The sequence below is a fragment of the Sus scrofa genome, chromosome 3 (genome assembly GCF_000003025.6).
Source record: "Sus scrofa isolate TJ Tabasco breed Duroc chromosome 3, Sscrofa11.1, whole genome shotgun sequence".
Classification (NCBI taxonomy): Eukaryota; Metazoa; Chordata; class Mammalia; order Artiodactyla; family Suidae; genus Sus; species Sus scrofa.
Window position 1 is genome coordinate 39,837,514 of NC_010445.4, and position 10,699 is coordinate 39,848,212.

A 10,699-nucleotide genomic window follows, 5' to 3' on the forward strand; every position below is an offset into this window, starting at 1 on the left:
CCACTCAGGCCCGGCCTCCTGCCGCCGCCACCAATGGCCGCTCAGGGGCGGGGCCATGCAAAAGAGCTGGCCGCCCTGGAGGCGGGGTCAGGAGTCCCGAACGCTGCCCCGGGGATGCGCGGGGTCCCGGCGCCTCTGCCGGCTGCGGACGGCTCCCGCCCCGCTCTGGTCCCGGGGACGCCTCTCCGTAGCTGCGAACGGCTGCGCGGGGCGGTGGGCCTGGGTGAGGGAGCACCTGGCATCCTGGCGCTCCTCTGCTCGCTGTGCGCCACTCCGTCCCGCCCTGCTCCTTGCCCACTGCACCGCCTCCGGGCCTGGACGAGGAGAGCGCAGTGAGGTGTGGGCACAGAGGCAGTGGGCTTGCATGGGATGGGCACCCTACAATTCTGTCGCTTCTCAGCCTGAGATGAGGCACCTCCCCTCTCCCTTCCAGGGCGGGCGGGTCCAGGAAGCTCCAACGCTTGGCAAACAAACCTGGGGCCCAGCTGACAGCTGGTTATCAGAGACAGGACACAGCCGCCAGGCTGAGCCCACAGGGCGCTCTCCCCTGCATCTTCTGCCCGCTGGGCCAAAGCTTTGGGATCCTTGGGGAAAGGGAAGTCAGTGCCACAGCCAGCCGCAGGACCTCTGAGAGTCCCCTCTCCTCTGGCTCTGCCCTCAGAGGTTAAGGAGGTGGGAGGCCCGTCCACCTTCAAGTGCTGATTGTCCAAGCCCCGTGCTGACCCCCAGCAGACCCTCCTCCAGGGCCTGACGCCCACTCCCCACCTGGGCTGCCCGGAGCTGAGTAGCAGGACTCCCACCCAAGACGGTCTGGGATTTGAGAACGAAGCTGAGGTGGTCGTGGAGCCCTGGCAGTGGTGGCCCAAGATGCCTCTCTCCCAGGGCTCGGGGGCAGCGGGTGCACACAAAGGGCAGCGCCCCGCTCTGTACTCCTCTGTCCTGAGATGTTCCACCTGTCATCAGGACCCTGGGCCTTCAGAGACTTGAGCCCTCGCAGCTGGTCAGAGCTCAAGCAATTAGAACAGGAAGAAGCTGCATCTCAAGCTCCGAGGTCTGGAGAAGCACAGATGCAAGGACATTGCCGAGCAAAGCATTTCCTTGAGAGGGCCTGGCAGGGCCCTGCCCAGGAGAGGCTGTGGAAAGCTGCCCTTCACTGAGTGCCACTGTGTGCCAGGCACGTGTCATCTTTAAAACTCTCTTGTGAGGTGGGTGCTTCTGTGCTTTCCAGCATTCAGGTGGGACACTGAGGCCCAGAGAGGGGAAGGCAGCTGTCCAACGTCACCAGGTTGGATGTGGCAGAACCAAGATTGGTACCTGGGAGCTCTGGCTTCGGAGAGCATAAACTGTGCCCTGGCAGCATATACCCAGGGGTTCCCTGGGAATGGAGACCTATCAGAGCCCTGCCAGAGCTGAAGGGCCAACCTAGGGAGCCCTCTGGGTGCCCCTGGCCTCCCTTCCTGTCTCACTCCTCACTCCTCTGGCTCCCCACTTCTTCCAGGCCAAGGCCCAGATGTGTGCTTCGTAAGGTCTGTGGGGGACGGGTGGGCGGGGAGCTCCCACTGCCGTGGTCCTGGGGACTCCAGGTGTCTCACTCCCAAGAGGCCAACTTCAGGGTGGCTGGCTCAGGGTGTCCATTGGCCCATGCCCCAGCAGCCTAGGCAGCGGGCTCCCTCCCTCCTCCGGCCAGCTGCTGCCAGAGCATGCCCAGGGCGTGGGAACCACAGAGGCATCTGAGTGCCCCAGGATGGAGCTGCAGATGGGGCCTCCTGGGCTTGGTGGGGGGGTGCTTGTAGAGCAACCAGGAAGAGAGAAGGAGGCAGGCATTCCAGAGAGAGTGGGAAGCGGGAAGGGGAGGGGAGCCAAGAGCAGAGAAGACTTGAGCTAGCAACCTTTCAAATGAGGAGAGTGTGCAAAAACCCAGGTCTCTGGTTTCTCTTGAAACGAGGGAGTTCTGGGTGCCTGCACCACAGCACCCCTCTTGCCTTTCTCGCCTCCCAGCAGTTCTCCTAATCTTTGATCATTTTGTCTCTTGGTTCCTTTATTTGCCATCTGTCTCACCCTCTGGTATGTAAGCTCCCTGGGCACAGGAAGCAGCTTGTCTTGGTCACTGCCATATCCCTGGGCAGCCGGCTCCAGGCCTCAATAAACAGTTATTAAACTGGTGAAAGAAATAGCAGTGGGAAACCTGGGCCCCCACCGCAAGAGGATATATCCTTGCCAGCAAGGATTTCGTCTCAACATGCAGTGAAACTGAGACTAGTATGATAAGTAGCTAGAGGAAGTCTTTGTGGAGGAGGGCCATTTGCACCAGTCTTTGAAGATGGAGCAGGAGTCCAACAGGAGCGGAGACGGAGAAATGGGCCAGGTGGAGGGACTGAACACTTGCAAGCTCAGAGTGCCAGTGGGTGGGACTTCTGGGCAAAAAGGACCAAAGTGGGGTCCAGTTGCTTGGAGGAAATGGGGAGTTATTCAATTGCTAATCTAGGAGAGGCCTAGATTATAAGGGGAATTGGAATATTTTGCCTAGGAGCTTGGCAAGTGTTCAGTGAGAAGGAGGGAGCTGTGCACAGTTTCAAGCAGAGCAACAGAGAGTGGATGCTGCTATAGGAGTGCAGGGAGGGTGCAGCCTATGGACAGAGACAGTTCGAGGGGGATTGTAGCAATCCACGGGGAGGTACTGGGGACAGAGGGCGCCTCCAGGAGAGACAAAATCTGCCAGCCTGGAGATGAGGCAAGGAAGAGTCAGAGCCCACAGGGCAGAGACAGCAGCGTGCTGTGATGGATTAAAGGTGGCCAATGCTTTGCTACTCTGCCCAGTGAGGGGGACTGAGCAGGAGCTGTGAATGCTCTGACCAATAGACACAGCAGAAGTGACCCTGAGGGAGCTCCCGCTGTGGCACAGTAGGTTAAGGATCTGACTGTAGTGGCTCAGGTCAGTGCGTAGGCTTGGGTTCCCCTCCTGGCGCAGGAACCTCTGCAAGTCACGAGTGCAGCCATTAAAAAAAAAAAAAAAAGAAAGGGAGTTCCTGTCATGGTTTAGTGATAACAAACCCAACTAGTATCCATGAGGATGCAGGCTTAATCCCTGGTCTCGCTCAGTGGGTTAAGAATCTGGCATTGCCGTGAGCTGTGGTGTAGGTTGCAGAGGTGGCTCTGATCTGGCATTGCTGTGGCTGTGGTGTGGGCCGGCGGCTATGGCTCCAACTTGATCCGCAGCCTGGGAACCTCCGTATGCCTCAGTGCGACGCTAAGGACACAAAACGAAAGGAAGAGATAATCCCGTGCCTGTTTCTGGACCCAGACCTTACAGATGGGCAGCGTCATTTCTGGCTCCTGAGACACTCATTCTTGGAGCCTCCCTGCTGGTACTGCGAGAAACCCCAAGGGCCTGCTGGAGAAGCCCAGGCGGAAGGGACCCTACCTGCCAACCACGTGAGGGAGGAAGAAAGCCCTGGCCGACTGCACACAGAGCAGAGCTGAGGGCTCCCCACCGAGCCCTGCCCACACCGCACACTGCACATGAACAGACATTCGGGGATACTTGTTATGCGGCTACAGATAAGTAGAACGGGCCCGCCGCAAGGGGGACAAAGGGGGCCGGTCTGGTGGGACAGGTCAGGAGGGTGGCTTTGGCTGGACCTGGAGATGCCCAGACTCCCAACAGGCCAGGGCAGGTCCCCGAGGCAGGGCTTGGAGAAGAAGTGAGCCCTGGGGCCGAGGTGGAGCTAAGGAGAGAGGACTGGAAGGGCTCCCTCCAAGCCCTCACCCCTTCGGGCAGAGGGCTAGCCCTGCTGGGCTGGCGAGCATCTACAGGCCGCCATGTCCCAATGAAAGGATGAAAGGAACCGCCCAGGCCCCCCCGCCAGCACCCCCTGATGGTCTGGGTTCCCCATCCCCTCATGTCCCTGGCCTTCAGCCCCCACACTCTGCCTCTGACTATCCTTTTGCGGGTCTGACTCCCTTGTCCTGGAGTGATCTGTGCCATGAGTCCCTGGACATAAGAACGTGTCTGGAACTTGGCTCTGCTTGGAGCCCCCTCCTCCAGGCAGACGCCCCTGGCTGCTCCCACCCCCCCTGCGCTTGCTCTGCAGACATTCACAGGACACTCGCACTTGCTCTCCAGTGGCTCCCGGGGCCGGGCTGGGGGCCGGGGGGGTTGGGGGACAGCCCTGCCTCCGCACCAGCCTGCGAGCTTCCTGAGGACAGCGCCCATGCCCCTCTACTGCCCTCACCAAGCAGCTAGGCTGGACATCAGGGTCCTCCTCCCTCCCCAGGGGGCAGTGGTAGGGCCCTCGAAGCTTGTGCCCCTGGAGCAGCTCCCAAGAAGACAGTCCTATGAATGCAGCTATCAGTGACTTCAGGGCGAGGGACCCTGGCTGGGACGGGTGCCAGAGGGCAGAGGCCCCAGCTGGGTCCCTGGCTGGCCGGGTGGCCCCGGGTGCCTGGCGCACACTGTCTGGGCCCGCTCCCCTCTCTGGGAAAGGAGGGGGCGGAGGAGCTGATTTCTGAGGTCCCTTCCAGCTCAAACACCTTATGTTCTATGAAATCCGCGTGAACGTTGCCATGGAGATGTCACAGAGGAACTGCAGCAGCACAGAATGTGACTTCCTTTCGAGTCACCTGAGGAAGCTGCTCGTGTCAGAGAAGCCCTCCCCCCACCGCCCCCAGAAGCCTGGGTGCACAGAGCCACACCGAGGGTCCTGCTCCCAAGAGGACACCATCACCTCCCTCCCTTTCCCTCCCGTGGTCCTGAGGCCCCGCAGGGAGCGAGGGGTGGGTGTCCATCCCTGCCCGAGGGGACAAGGACCTCTGTGGGAGGGCCGGAGCCCAGGGCTCTGCCCTTGCAGTTGGGCTTGCAAGGCCTGCCCTCTGGCCCTGCTTCCCACAGCTGCTCGGGTCCTGATACCCAAGGACCCCAGGAGACCTCAGGACCCAAAAGTGTGCCCGCTGCAGAATGGAGGCCTCCCTCTTCCCCAGACCCTGCATTGAGGCCCCTGGTGGCAGGGACCCCTGGGCTTGGGCACGCAACACCCCCAGCTGCCTCACGGCTCCTGAGGGCCACGTGGGGCCTCGTGGCAGGGGAGGCACGAGTGGAAAGGAAGAAAATGAGCCCCAGGGTAACCATCACAACCACTGATGCCTGAGCACTGGCAGCCCCTGGAGCAGACCGAGGGTTTCGTGGGCGTGGCCTCTTCTTCTTTTTGCTTAATTATAAAAATGTGTTTTGCAGGCATGTCAACGACACGAAAGGAAAAGGCACGGATAAATGCCGAGGTCCAGCCCCAGCAGCCAGGGAGTGCCGAAGGAGAGGATGGGCTACAAACGGCGCGGAAAGAATTGGAGCCAACTCCTCAGCTGCATGCTGCAGATGACCCAATTTATTAAATGAAAAGCATCAGTTTTTATACCCTATTACAATCAGGATTCGTGTAAGATTTGACATTAACATTTGATTTAAAGCCCTTTTGTTCCCTCCACCTGAGATACAAAAAAAAAAAAAAAAGGTTAGTTAAAACATGTTCCTTTCAACTTTAGATTTTCCTTCAAGATCACAAAGTTTCACGCCGTATTTTTCTTAAAAGGTCAACAACAGTAGCTATTCTATTCTATATTAAGAACAAAGCTTTAATAAGTAATAAACTATGATACCTAACATTCTTTAACTAAAGGTGTATGTAGTTAACAAAATGCATGAAAGCCTTGGGCTCATGACATTCTTAAAACTACGATTTATTTGGCGCCAGCAAGCTAAGCATTTAACCTATTGTGCTGATTTACGTAAGTTCCAAACCACCAATTTCAATAGAAAGGAGTATTATACCCAAAAATTAACAAATGCCCTCACAAGGGATGAAAGTTACAGGTGACACTGTTATTTGATAAAAAAATATATCTATTATAGAAAATAGCAATTTATAGGCCAAACAACATTTTTCCCAGCCCCCAAACTTCTTTTTAAGTAAAGGGACTGAAATCATAAGTTTCCCCTGTATACTCTCACAAAATAGGTGCCATAAATTGTTACTCCAAAACAAAGGCTTTTTCCATTACATTGTTTAAATAACTTCACTCTGTTTTGGTTCAAGTGTTTTACGTACCCAGGGCAAATCTTTAGCAGTAAGAAAGCTGTGAATAGGAGATAGAAAAAGAAGGATAAACACAGAAAAATAGATTAACATATTTTTTAGGGGATATCATTTTTATTTTCCTGGAGCCGATGTCTTTCAAGGGATTGCTCTGCAATCCTTCTTCTTTCTTCAGATTGTCTGTAGCTCTGCTAACCAGACAAGCCTCACGCATCTGCAATCCTTCTTCTTTCTTCAGCTTGTCTGTAGCTCTGCTAACCAGACAAGCCTCATGCAGGTGCCGACTGTGGCTTTGCTTTCTTTACTGGAGCAGCCTTATGGCTCCCAACAGATAAAGTCCTCGTTCTGCCAGATCCTGTCCTTCAGGAGTGGCCACTCTGAGGTTTGGTTGTGGCTCCTGGGTGAGTTTCCCATCACTGCTGCGACAAATTTCCACAAACTCGGTGGCACAAAGCAACTCGAGTTTCTCACTCTACTCTTGGGAGGCTGAAAGGGGGGCTAAAGTCAAGGTGGCAGCAAAGCTGATTATTTCTGGGGCCCCAGGGAGAGGCCTCTTTGGCTTCTGGGGGCCTCCAGCATTCCTTGGCTGGTGGCCGCATCATTCCAATTTCCATTTCCAGAGCCACCTGGCCTTCTCTTCTGCCACCAAATCTCCTTCTTAAAAGGACATGTGTGATTACATTTAGGGCCCTGCTGGAACAGACCAGGCTCATCCTCCCTCTCCAGGTTTGTGTGTGTGTGTGTGTGTGTGTTTTAGGGCCGCACTTGTGGCATATGGAAGTTCCCAGGCTGGGGGTCCAATCGGAGATGCAGCTGCCGGCCTATACCACAGCCACAGCCACACAGGATCTGAGCCGCGTCTGCGACCTACACCACAGCTCACGGCAACGCCGGATCCTTAACCCACTGAGAAAGGCCAGGGATCGAACCCGCAACCTCATGGTTCCTAGTCGGATTTATTAACCACTGAGTCACAACGGGAACTCCAAGATGGTTAGATTTTTAAAAATCAGCTTTATGGGGTCATAATTTATGTACATTGACTGTTACAAATTTTAAATAAATTATTTGGTAAGTTTTGACAAATACAGTTATTTAAATATCACCATACTCATGATGTAAAACCTTCTTTTTTTTTTTTTTTTTTTTTTTGGTGTTTAGGGCCACACCGGAGGCCTATGGAGATTCCCAGGCTAAGGGTCGAATTGGAGCTGTAGCCACCGGCCTACACCACAGCCACAGCAACATGGAATCCGAGCTGCATCTGTGACCTACACCACAGCTCATGGCAATGCCGGATCCTTAACTCACTGAGCGAGGCCAGGGATTGAACTTGCAACCTCATGGTTCCTAGTTGGATTCATTTCTGCTGCACCACAACGAGAACTCCTAAAACATTTTTATCACTCCCCAGATCTCCTCCTGCTCCTTTGTAGGAATTCCCTCCCCCCACCTGTATCCCCTGGTGACCACTGACCTGCTTTTAGTCATTGTAAGTACGTAGATATTTAAGACACAACTCGATTAAGGTTGTTAATTGAGGGAGTTCCTGTCGTGGCTCAGCGGAAACGAATCCGACCAGTATCCATGAGGATGCAGGTTTGATCCCTGGCCTTGCTCAGTGGCTAAGGATCTGGCATTGCCATGAGCTGTGGTGTAGGTCGCAGACACGTCTCTGATCCTGTGTGGCTGTGGCTGAGGCGTAGGCCAGTGTCAACAGCTCCAATTGGACCCCTAGCCTGGGAATCTCCATATGCTGTGGGTGTGGCCTTAAAAAAAAAGAAATAGTTCTAATTGACATCCAATCGCTGTACATATTTAAAGTATGCAATTTGATAAGTGTTGACAGAACGATATACTTGTGAAGTCACCGCTGCAACATTATCTTCACTGATACCACCTCTTTCACATTTACCTTTCGATTATCTGCATGGTCAGGATGTCCAGCCCTGTCTGAGCATCCTCTGTGAACCATTCTTCAGGTGAGCATCCTTGGGCTAGGGTGGGTCTGCTGTGGGCTTGGCCCTATGATGTGGCAGTGAGCAGCTGAGAGGACCCAGAGTACCTCTAGGGGGCAGTATTTCCTAAGGCCACGTTATTGCCCAACCATTTCCCAAATCTTGCCAAAATGCTGTTACGTAAACTAGAATTTGTTAACTGTGCAATTCAAATTCCCTCTTTCTTGATTTTTTTTTTAATTGTCTACTTGGAGTTTCCGTGTGGCCCAGCCAGGTTATGGATCCGATGTCGTCACTGCAGTGGGTCGGGTCACCGCTGTGGCGCAAGATTGATCCCTGGCCCAGGGATTTCTGCATGTCCAGAGTGGGGCCAAAAAGAAAAAAAAAATTTTGTGCTTGATTTGTAAAACTCAAAGGAAGGTGTAATAAAATCTTCCACAAAGATTTTATGTATTTTATCTAATTAATATTATTTTTTTGCTTTTTACGGCTGCACCTGCAGCATATGGAGGTTCCTAGGCTAGGGGGCGAATCAGAGCTACAGCTGCCCGGCCTACACCAAAGCCACAACCACGCCAGATCCGAGCCACATCTGTGACCTACACCACAGCTTATGGCAACGCTGGATTCTTAACCCACTGAGCGAGGCCAGGGATCGAACCTGCCAGCTCATGGTTCCTACTTGGATTCATAGTTTCTGCTGCACCATGATGGGAACTCCCAATTTTATGTATTTTAACAGTTTTAGCTCTGTGTGCTGATCATCTATATATTTTTTGGCCACACCCGTGGCATATGGAAGTTCCCTGACTAAGGATTGAACCCGTGCCACAGTAGTGACAACTCAGGATCCTTCACCTACGGAGCCACCAGGGGAATTCACAAAGTTCTATTTTTGAGAAGACACTGGTTCATTATGTGTTCTACATAGATTGTGCCCCTAATTAGTGTAAAACAGTTGGACTTCTTTTCCCATTTACTGTCTTTTGCCTTAGGTTCTATTTTTTGGTATTACTACTGCCACACCACCGTCTTTGTCTTCATTTTTCTGTTTGCTTCCCGCCCTCTGGGTTATTTGTCCTAGCTGTGCCCTGGCAAATGACATTTATCTGGATTTAGCCTGCAGAATGCAGAAGTTCCCAGGCCAGGGATCAAACCTGGGCAGTGCAGCTACCCAAGCCGCAGCAGTGACAATGCCAGATCCTTAACCCACTGAGCCACCAGGAAACTTCTCGTTCTGTATTTTGATGAATATACTGATCCATTGTTTCCTTTTTTTTTTTTTTTTTTTTTTTTTTGCCACTCTCGTGGCATACAGACCTTCCCAAGCCAGGGATTGGATCAGAGCCACAGCTGCAACCTGAGCTACAGCTTTGGCAGCCCTGGGTCCTTAACCCACTCTGTTACAGTGGGAACTCCCCATTGTTTCCTTTTGTAATTCTTTCCTGGGCTGACCAGATTTTCTTGTTTCTTCCCTCCAAACTCTAATTTTCCCCTGTATTTTATGTTAATAGTTTAATTATTTTTATTAAAAATTTTTAATTATCGTTACTAATAAAAGCCTTTAAATTTATGTTTTAAAGGAATGAAATACCGGCATTTTTAACAACATGGATGGATCTAGAAATTATCATGCGAAGTGAAGTCAGCCATGCAATGAGACACCAACATCCAATGCTTTCACTGACATGTGGAATCTGAAAAAAGGACAGACTGAACTTCTTGGCAGAACAGATGCTGACTCACAGACATTGAAAAACTTATGATCTCCAGAGGAGACAGTTTGGGGGGTGGGGGGATGTGCTTGGGGTGTGGGATGGAAATCCGGTGAAATCGGATTGTTATGATCATTATACAACTAGAGATGTGTAAATTTGAGTAATAAAAAATAAAAACATAAATTAATATTTTATCAAGAATTAGGAATGCCCTGGTGGCTAGGTGGGTTAAGGATCTGGCATGGTCACTGCTGAGGCTCAGGTTGCTGCTGTCGTGCTGGTTCCATCCCCGGCCTGGGAATTCCCACACGCCGTGGGTGTGCCTGAAAAAGAGAGAATTAAACATTTCTCCAGCATCCCCCTCCCTGCATCAAACAGGATCTTTGCCACATTTTATTTCCTCTGACTCACCGTGGGAATTGTTGAAATAGCCCAGAATTTCATTTCTAGATATGTTATTTTCTTCTTCTTTTAAAATTTTTATTATTTTTTGCCCATCTCCAAAGCATGTGGAAGTTCCCGGGCCAGGAATCAAATGCCCACCACAGCAGCGATTAGAGCCACAGCAGTGACAATGCTGGATCCTTAACCCATTGAGCAAGGCCAGGGATCGAACTTGCATTCTGATGGATACCAGTCAGATTCATTACCCCTGAGCCACGACAGAAACTCCTAAGCACATCTTTTCTAGGGATTCCCTCATGGCTCAGAGGGTTAAGGATCTGGTGTAGTCACTGCTGTGGCTCTGGTTACAGCTGTGGCACAGGTCTGATCCATGGTCCAGGAACTTCTGCATGCCACACGAGAGGCAAAAAAAAATAAATAAATAAATAAAAATAAAAAATCTTTTCTATTTCAGAAATCCCTTCTAAAACAATTGCATTTATCAACCATACCTCAATAAAACTTTAAAAAATGAAAAAAGGGGAATTCCTGT

At 51.9% G+C, this 10,699-nt stretch overlaps 1 long non-coding RNA gene across 6 annotated transcripts; it reads left to right on the plus strand.

Annotated features, from left to right (window-relative positions):
• Positions 6-9,687, plus strand: LOC106504252. 6 transcript variants are annotated; one of them, XR_001303294.2, is made up of 7 exons: positions 75-337; positions 964-1,526; positions 3,302-4,773; positions 5,231-5,429; positions 6,707-6,812; positions 8,025-8,068; positions 9,628-9,687. It is a non-coding gene; the product is annotated as an uncharacterized LOC106504252 (long non-coding RNA). The 6 variants fall into 6 exon arrangements; XR_002342444.1 differs by having other exon boundaries at positions 77-1,526; XR_002342446.1 differs by having other exon boundaries at positions 77-1,205.